This window comes from Limulus polyphemus, unplaced genomic scaffold (assembly GCF_000517525.1).
Source record: "Limulus polyphemus unplaced genomic scaffold, Limulus_polyphemus-2.1.2 Scaffold58, whole genome shotgun sequence".
Taxonomy (NCBI): domain Eukaryota; kingdom Metazoa; phylum Arthropoda; class Merostomata; order Xiphosura; family Limulidae; genus Limulus; species Limulus polyphemus.
In genome coordinates this window covers 977,401-987,119 of record NW_013665668.1, presented here as the reverse complement: position 1 = coordinate 987,119, position 9,719 = coordinate 977,401, and the positions used below count along the sequence as shown (strand labels likewise).

The window sequence follows — 9,719 nt, the reverse complement described above, 5'->3', positions numbered from 1 at the left end:
CCAACCTCTTCGGGCTACTTCCTTTTAACCGAAACGAAATAGGTGGGAGTTACGACCGTCCACATTAATAACCCGACCCCCCGACCGGCTAGGAAACGGGCGAGCATGTTTGGTGGGATGCGGATTCGAACCCGCGTTTAAAAAGACCTGTGCATTTTTTTTCTGCTTTTCTTGGCAAAAAAAAAAGTTGTTCAAACTCGAAGCACGTTTTGAAAAAATTACTATAGGCCCACAACAGTTATTGAACGTAATTATAGCTGAATTAGTTTATGATTTGAAGGTGTATAGGATGATAATGTAACCATGTAAGTTTTAGGTGTATAACCTTAATTTACTTGAAAATAATGTTGTTTTAGTCAGTGTGAACTCGCGTGCTTGTTTTCAAGGAGAAAACAAATTATGTAAAAAATTTAAATTAAACGTGTGATGAAACAACATAATAAAACTACCGATTTCCAACGCTTAGTTTTTAAGCGGCTCATTATGAATTTTCAGCTTGAAAAATCCATTAAAGGCAGTTCAGTTATACAGAGTTGTAAAATACCAATACTTTCTAACGCATTAATACAAATTATACCTTGAGTTTGTCTAAAATTTATTAAAGATAAATTTAATTAACTATATATTAGTTTGTAAGTTATGTTCGTGCGTTATCACTTCAGGTTTCCAAGGACTTGTGTATATAGACTGTCCGAAGTGTGTAAATAGAGCATGTATATCAACGCCTATTCCTTATTAATGATTGGAAGATTCCAAACCACAGGCTTTCTGTCTATCTGCTCTGGGTCTCTTCGTTTGTCTTAAAGATCTGTTTTGTCGCTCCGCCTTCCAGTGGCTCATTGGTAAGCCGAAAGGCTTATAACGATAAAAAGCGGGTGGCCACTGGCTTTCTGATAATTCGTTCATGATAATTCGCTATTATTTTCTCTAAAGTGTAGAGTTAGATATTGAAGAGTTTTGACGGACTTTATAATTTGTAGCGATAAATATTGGAGAGTTTTAATGGTCTGTAAGCTATATAGAGAGGTAAAGATTGAAGGGTTTGTGGACTTTCTATATAAACTGTGGAGAGGGATAAAGATTGAAGAGTTTTAATGGTCTGTAAACTATATAGAGGGATAAAGATTGAAGGGTTTATGGACTTTCTCTATAAACTGTAGAGAGAGAGATAAAGGTTGAAGGGTTTGTGGACTTTCTATATAAACTGCGGAGAGGGATAAAGATTGAAGGGTTTATGGACTTTCTCTATAAACTGTAGAGAGAGAGATAAAGGTTGAAGGGTTTGTGACTTTCTATATAAACTGCGGAGAGGGATAAAGATTGAAGAGTTTAAATGGTCTGTAAGCTATATAGAGAGATAAGGATTGAAGGGTTTGTAGACTTTCTATATAAACTGCGGAGAGGGATAAAAATTGAAGAGTTTTAATGGCCTGTAAGCTATATAGAGAGATAAAGATTGAAGGGTTTGTGAACTTTCTCTATGAACTGTAGAGAGAGAGAGAGATAAAGATAGATTGGTTTTTGGACTTTCTATATAAACTGCGCAGAGGGATAAAGATTGAAGGGTTTGTGGACTTTTTGAACTGTAGAGATAAAGCTTGAAAAGTTTCGTGGAGTAATAATAAACTATAGATGTAGAATCAAAATGAAAATTATTTAATTACCAGGATATTGTAGTTTATAGAACCACGCAACACTGTTCTTTGTGAAACTATGTAGAGGAAGACTTGCACAACTGTATTAGCTTCTTCTACCTTTATTTATCATTAATCACTCTTATTTGCCATAAACTTATATTATTCATATTTTTTACACATATAATATAAACATTACGTGAACTAATTTGTAAATAAAATTAAGGTTTTGTGATGAAAAGAAAATGTTTCAAAAGAATTGCTATTTATCATGTCAGTTTTGTTTGGTCGTTGTCAAGCAAATAACTATACAATGGGCTTTCTGTGCTCTGCTCACCACAGGTATCGAAACCCGATTTCTAACGTTGTTAGTCTGTAGACTTACCGCTGAGCTGTTAATAAATTTCCATATTATAAATACAAAACGTTTAAGATGTCCCAATTTTTCAAATGTCCTCATGTTGTAGAATTACAAAACATTTTTTTGTGGCTGGTAATCCCAAGAAGAAGAAGTTTGAAAATCATGACTAGAAAACAACAACAAGAACATATCGAAGAATGAGAAGTTTAAAATATTAACTATAACTACGTGTTCTGCTTTGTGGTGAACGTACAGAAGCTGATTATTTATAGTCTTGCATAACTAGCAGCTTTTGGGTTCTCAACTCAAATCGTAGACACAAACAGAAAGTCTCTTTTTGATTTATAATAATGAGCACAAAACTCAGCGGAGTATATCACAGACTCACAAAATTATGAAGGCCCTCTAGTCTAATAGTGGTAAGTTTTCAATATTTGACCCTAAAACATTTCAACTTGGTTAATGAGAAAAACATGTTTTGGCGCTAACTGAAGCATTAACCCCACACTTTATGCTAAAAAACATCCAACAGCTTTTTTGAGAGACATTTTTTTTTACCAATCCTGTATTTTTCCTGGTAGCTTCGTCAGGTTATGAGTAAACAAGAAAAAACAAAAAGTTCTCCATTTATTGAATTTTCTCAGTAAAAGAAAAGAAAACGAGGGGTCATTCATGAATTTAATACTTTCAAACATATTAAAAGTCGTTGAAGTTAAGAAGTGTCGTAAATTGCAAATATAAATTATTTTACAATTTCTTTTGTTTATAATTAAAGCGTCTTTTTTTTTATTATTTAATGCCGAAAATATGTTAAAGGCAGAAAAATTAAATCACCTGAATAAAGAGAAAGCGTTCTGATTGGAGAATCTGGAGAAGTGGAAAAAAATAATTTTACGGTTGAAGAGAATGAGTCAGATTTCAACACGTGAATAAAAAGCTACAATATTAATTGTTGTATTATATGATTTTGGACATTTAAGTAAACGCCTGTTGTACGGTCTTATCTGTTTTAAATGATTTGATTATTTATATGAGGCTTACTGATCTGTCTGAAGATTGATTTTCCTGCGAAAAACAACAATAAAAACATTCTTGGTACAGTAACTGTACAAGTTATTACTGTATTATTCACATTTTAAAATCATTAATATAAGGAATTGTGTATGTGTTTGGTCATCTGGTTGTCGTACCCAGATTTATTTTTATTCATTAAAGAATATACAGTTTTACGATAGTAATTGTAACTATTAGTTGTTCGAGTAAAAGTCTATGACCAGAGATTTTTTTTCTTTAATTGTTGGATTCTGATAGAAATTACAAAGAGTTATTTTAACATTTCAAACGTCTATTCATCTGAGTAAAAGGTATAATATTCTGGTTTAATTGTTGAATCTCGTTTAAAAGAGAGTTGTAATAGCACTTGAAACTTTTACTATGAGTAAAAGACTATCGTGCTGGTTGAATTGTTGTTTTCCTTTAAAAGCATTATTAGCAAATGTTCTGGTTTAAATAATACGTGAAGTAATCAACATTCTTTACTAAATGTACTCATTTTAATAAAAATTGGTGCACTGACATAATAGACTTAATCCCATTTCCACGGCTAACTTGTATCATAGACATTCGTGAATAAAGAACTTAAATGGTTACTTATTATCTGTAAGGGAAGACACTGATGTATCACTTTGACTGTATGGGTTATCAAGATGTGCTATATATATATATATAGTTGTATATTACAGAAGATTAATAATCAGGGACACAGAAAGTTTTATGCAGAATAGATATGTTACAACAATATAATACATTATGTTACAGTGAACAATGACCTCATTACTTTGATAATAAATCAGTTTGGAAGTTTTGAAAAAGAAATAAATAGGTGAGACAAAGCAGTAAAATAAATGTAAAAGTCCTTCTTGTGCATTTAAATATTCATGTGTTTTTTTTATGTTAATATTTCTTCGCTATAGGCCTATCTATTGTTTAAAGAAAAATTAAGGCAATTTATCGTACAGAGACAATTTGAAAAAGAAAATAATGAAATGTAGGGATACAAATGTTTGTTATGATATAGATTTCTCTTGTATTTGAAACGTGCAGAGTTTTATACATCAAGTAACAGTCGGAGGGTAAGTATCCTTTTTTTTTTAGCCTTTATTGTTCATGGATCAAATTCAACTACACGTTTCAGTTTGAAAGTTTTTATGATTTACACGATATCTTAACTGTTCCGTAATTCTTAAACAAAATGTTTTCTATGTTTCAGATGTGATATGAACTCTTGGTTGTTTCACTTATTAATCAATAGGCGGTGTTGCTGACCCAAAATTCATAGCCGTTCGTGAAAGGATTTCAAACTTGAACACCAGTATTTCCGTAGAAAACAGATGTCTAACATTATTCCATGAGAGAAAAAAAAACAACAACTTTAAATCAGTAGCTTTAATTAAGTTCGTTCATTTTATTGGGATATTGAAATATTAATAATACATTAGGTGTAACTCTAAGAATATCATGAAAACCTGCACAGCTTATCATCACTAAGAAATTTTAGTATGCAGTCTCGACATCATTACTTATTCCAAATTGTAAGCCTTAAAAAACTATAATTTCCATGTCTATATTTTGAATGATCATCAGAGAGCTGTATAAGTAAAGCACTGTGTTTTACAGAGAGTTGTATAAGTAAAGCACTGTTTTTTAATAAAATAAAAAGAAGAGAGAATATTTGTTACGTTATTTTGAATACAAAGCAAGATTCGTTTTATGTCTTGCAAAACCGGAAGATGTGACGAACTCATAAGTCTCTTGAAATACCAATTAAACTGTAATAAATCGCCAGGAAGAAGATCCAGATTGGGCCTGAAACACCAGACCTATTGTTATTTGAATTTATTCACAGTTTGGACGTTGTAGGCCTAATAAGAGTGCGAAAAAAGGCATGGAGAATTTGGAATTCCAGTGAGCCAAAATCTAAAAGAGAAAACATATATTAAGATTCTCATATTTAAAACTGCTCAGTATATATAAGAGATTCACAGCAAATTCTAAGATACTTTACTAAATATTTCTTCCCAAAAAACATAATATCTGAATTCCATCTAAAAAAAAAAACAACAACAAAAAACAGCACCACTTTCATGCTACAATAATGTGCTTATGTAACCACAGAACTCTGAAACATGGCGGTGTTTAGTAATTATCTACAAAATACAATACTATATACATGCTTCAACTCAGTGTCTGAATCGCCAGACTATACACATTTGTTTTTTACATCACTCCGTATACGTCACTTTTCAGAACGAAATCTCAAATATCACGCTAAGCACGTGTTTCACACAAAATGTATATTTCAAAACACTTCTGAAATATGAACTTGTAGATGATCTACATTATAATTTATCATGTCCTTTATTATGTATTGTATATTGAAATTTGCTCTCACGAAATGTGACTTTGCGCTTTTCAAGACAACTCCGTGAAACTAAAAAAAAAACTCATTTTCTAATGATATTAAAAGTATTGATTTTAACTTTGAAGAACATTTATTACACTGTAATATATATATTACAACACTGAGAGTTTGTGAAACAAACAAGTAAAAAAAAAGTGAGAATCTGTCAACATTTACATCTTATTGTGTACTTTCTGGGAGAAGGTATTATATACCTGCTGATTTTACAGTAATAAATCATTGATACGCTTTCTAGAAAGAATAAAATAATGGACTTACATACGAATAGAGAATGTATAACAAACATTGTATATATTGAGGCTTTTGAATTTTTCCTGCCCACTTTTATGAAGCTGTTACACTGATTGGAAAAAAAGAGAAATAATCACATGAACGTCTATGTAAATCTTTAGACCATGATTGCATGTGTAAATGTAAACCTTCAAATATTTCACGCGCTCTTTGAAACAGGCCATCAAAGCTAAAAGGCTATAGACAGCTAAACACTATTGTTACCAGCTCTTTACAAAGGATCTGCGGTATGATTATCTGTGTGCATGTATATAAATATATATGTTTGTGTACATGGGGTAACACGGAAAGAGGCATAACTTCTATACAATATGCACTGAGCACATCAAGTGATTTAAAACGTTGGTGCATAAATCGATTAACAAATGTAAGAAGTTCCATTCACTTGAAGAATGGCTTACCTTCTGGAAACAGGCGCTGGGCATCTTTTATAGTCCACCATTAACTTTACTTCAAGCTGTATGTGTTCATGTCAGATAGACGAACATAATTTGAAAGATATAAGCCCTTATAGCTCTTCACCCCGTTTTTGACTAATGATCATTTTTCGCTGCTGTATTAACTACAATTATTCAAGTTTGATGCCGTTTTTAACAATGGGTGCGGAACATTAGAATTTCTTTTTAATGAATATGACCAAAAATTTTCTGGCATATAAATCAAGTGTGTAAAGCTGAGAATTTATGTAATGTGTCACGCGCTATTAAAGCATCCAGGATAATTCTATAGGTTAACATGTATTAAAGTTAACATGTATTATTGTTTCTGAAAGTTTCCTCAAGTATTAGACATATGTAGGTGAGACAACTTATCAAGTCCTAACCCTCCTAGGAACTGGTTATAAAGAAAACCTTATATTGAAAACTTGCTTGTTCTAGGGAAGCGAAACTTCATCAAAGGAGCATTGAAAATAACAAATTTAATTCAGAAAAGTGTGGATATGGTACGAAGTGCTTGAAAGCTGACAAAAAAGGTATTCATTACACTTTCCGTCGTTCTCAATCAGTATATCAAGTTTATCCTTAAGTGTTTGTTTGTTTGTAGTTAAGCACAAAGCTACACAATGGGCTATCTGTACCCTGCCTACCACGGGTATCGACACCCGGTTTCTAGCGTTGTAAGTCCGCAGACATACCGCTGTGCCACTGGGGGACATCCTTAAGTGAAGCTACTGCTAGCATGATCTAGTAGTGCTAGATCATGTAGTGCTAATTGATCCTAACACTATCCAGCATTTTATTTATATCACAAGTATCAAACGAGAGAAATTAGAACAAATGTTATTTGCCAGAAAAGCGATTTAGGTATACAATATTGCATAGTTTTGAAACACTTTCTACTATGTCCAGTCTTTCTTTAATAAAAGTTATAATTCTCCATGTGCCTTTTGATGAAAGTTTGTTCGTCCAAGACAACTAATTTTTAGGATATAATCAATTGAAACATTTTTTCTTTTTATAACCACCTGTACGATTATTGCACTATCAACTACTTAAAAGAACTTTGTCCACATATTCTACATTTCATTCTTCTGTCCGCGTTATACATGGTTACATAGTTGGTAAGTGATCGACTCGGAAAACGCAACTTAATGATAAAGCAAAACACGAACTATTTGTTTGTTTCGTACCTTCAGCTTACTGATAATGGAATTTTGAAGATTCCGAGACGTTTACTCAATGCTTTCTATTATTAAGTTCGTATTTTTCTTTATCATTAAGTTGGTAAGTGATATTCTGAATTGGAACCATTAATATCAAATGAACTAGTCTTGAATTCCACATTTTAAAATAGCTGTAAAAACCGACTTTATTGAATTGATCTTTTTAAGTCCTTTATCTCTGTACATATAATTATATGTATGTGTGTATAAGACATTATTACCCCTTAACTATTACCTGCCTATCTGTCCTTCAGCCATGCCAGTTCTTCTGGAATAAAGCAAGGGGCAGGACGACCCCCGAAGAAGTGTTGGCGAGTCCCGCCCACCGAGAATAAGGACTCTAAGGTTTCTTCGTGTCTCTGACGTTTGTGTGATGTAAGGAAAACAGCTATGAACACGTTAGGAAGATAATACACAAATTACCATGTAACTTACGATATTTTGTTTGTACAGAACACGTATGACGAAGTGTCCTTGGTTTGTTGGCAACTTTTAACGTTTTGCGTCGAAACATTCATTTAAAAGCCATAAGGTCGTGACCTTGTTTACACGAGATGCTTATCAAAAGCGATTTTCTCAAACAGTTTACAAATGTTATGGTTAATTCTGTACACCAGGTTCACATAGAATGTCTGTTAGAATATTACTGTCAGGAGCTTTGCTTTCAGAAAGCTAAGAACTGTTGAAATTAAAGAAAGATACAACGAAGTTTTTTTTTTCTAATCACTAAACACTTGAATAAAATATAATTACGTTAGTTACAAGTATAAACATATCTGTATATGTTCCTGAACTACATGCAGCTCTTTGATAAAGGGATACAACCGAAACGTCAGGAAATAAAGGCTAATTTTAGCTGAAGTAAAAGATAATCCAATTACTGAAGCGTGTCAAAAATGCTTCTATTCGCACTACAACAACTACAAGCTTGAAAACCATTAATTTATTTAACTCTACCTTGTTTCACGTGCATCTGAATTACCCCATTATATCTGGGGGTGGGGAAATGACGTTTTTGCATCAAAGTCACTACTATGATAATAAAGTTGTTGTTTTCAATGAAGATTTCATTGTTTTTGTCCTTAAGATTATTGTTGGCTGAGTTCAGCTGTTTGTTCGCTTAACAAAAATCAGATTCATATCTCCACAGTGACTAGTATCTTTGACAATACTTTTACCTCTTTGTGTACGTTGTGAAAGAAGTTTACACAGAAATGAAGCCTTTCTTTTACATAAAAATATAGGACTTTATAGTTGTTTACACAGAGATGAAGCCTCATTTTTACATAAAAATACAGGACATCATAGTTGTTTGCACAGAGATGAAGCCTCCCTTTTACACAAAAATATAGGACTTCATAGTTGATTACACAGAAATGAAGCCTTTCTTTTACACAAAAATATAGGACTTCATAGTCGTTTACACATAGATGAAGTATTTCTTTTACATAAAAATATAGGCCTTTATAGTTGTTAACACAGAGATGAAGTATTTCTTTTACACAAAAATATAGGACTTCATAGTCGTTTACACAGAGATGAAGCCTTTCTTTTATACAAAAATATAGGACTTCATAGTTGTTTACACAGAGATGAAGCCTCTCTTTCACACAAAAATATAGGACTTCATAGTCGTTTACACAGATATGAAGCCTCTCTTTTACAAAAAAATATAGGACTTCATAGTTGTTTACACATAGATGAAGCCTCATTTTTACATAAAAATATTGGGCATCATAGTCGTTTACACAGAGATGAAGCATCTCTTTTACACAAAAATATAGGACTTCATAGTTGTTTACACAGAGATGAAGCCTTTCTTTTACACAAAAATATAGGACATCATAGGCGTATACACAAAGATGAAGCATTTCTTTTACACAAAAATATAGGACATCATAGTCGTTTACACAGAGATGAAGCCTCTCTTTTACGCAAAAATATAGGACTTCATAGTTGTTTACACAGAGATGAAGCCTTTCTTTTACACAAAAATATAGGACATCATAGGCGTTTACACGGAGATGAAGTCTTTCTTTTACACAAAAATATTGGGCATCATAGTCGTTTACACAGAGATGAAGCCTCTCTTTTACACAAAAATATAGGACTTCATAATTGTTTACACAGAGATGAAGTCTTTCTTTTACACAAAAATATAAGACATCATGGTCGTTTACACAGAGATGAAGCCTCTCTTTTACACAAAAATATTGGGCATCATATTCGTTTACACAGAGATGAAGCCTCTCTTTTACACAAAAATATTGGGCATCATATTCGTTTACA

The 9,719-nt window shown here is 32.4% G+C and overlaps 2 long non-coding RNA genes across 2 annotated transcripts in view; both read left to right on the top strand.

Moving 5' to 3' along the window:
• Positions 1-4,723, top strand: part of LOC111087066 — a 32,504-nt gene extending 27,781 nt beyond the window's left edge. Inside the window, exon 2 of the long non-coding RNA XR_002611790.1 lies at positions 4,265-4,723. This is a non-coding gene — a long non-coding RNA (uncharacterized LOC111087066). The remainder of the gene's footprint in view (positions 1-4,264) is intronic.
• LOC111087067 overlaps positions 1-9,719 on the top strand; it is a 65,772-nt gene that overhangs the window by 29,216 nt on the left and 26,837 nt on the right. The gene's annotated exons all lie outside the window — the stretch shown is intronic.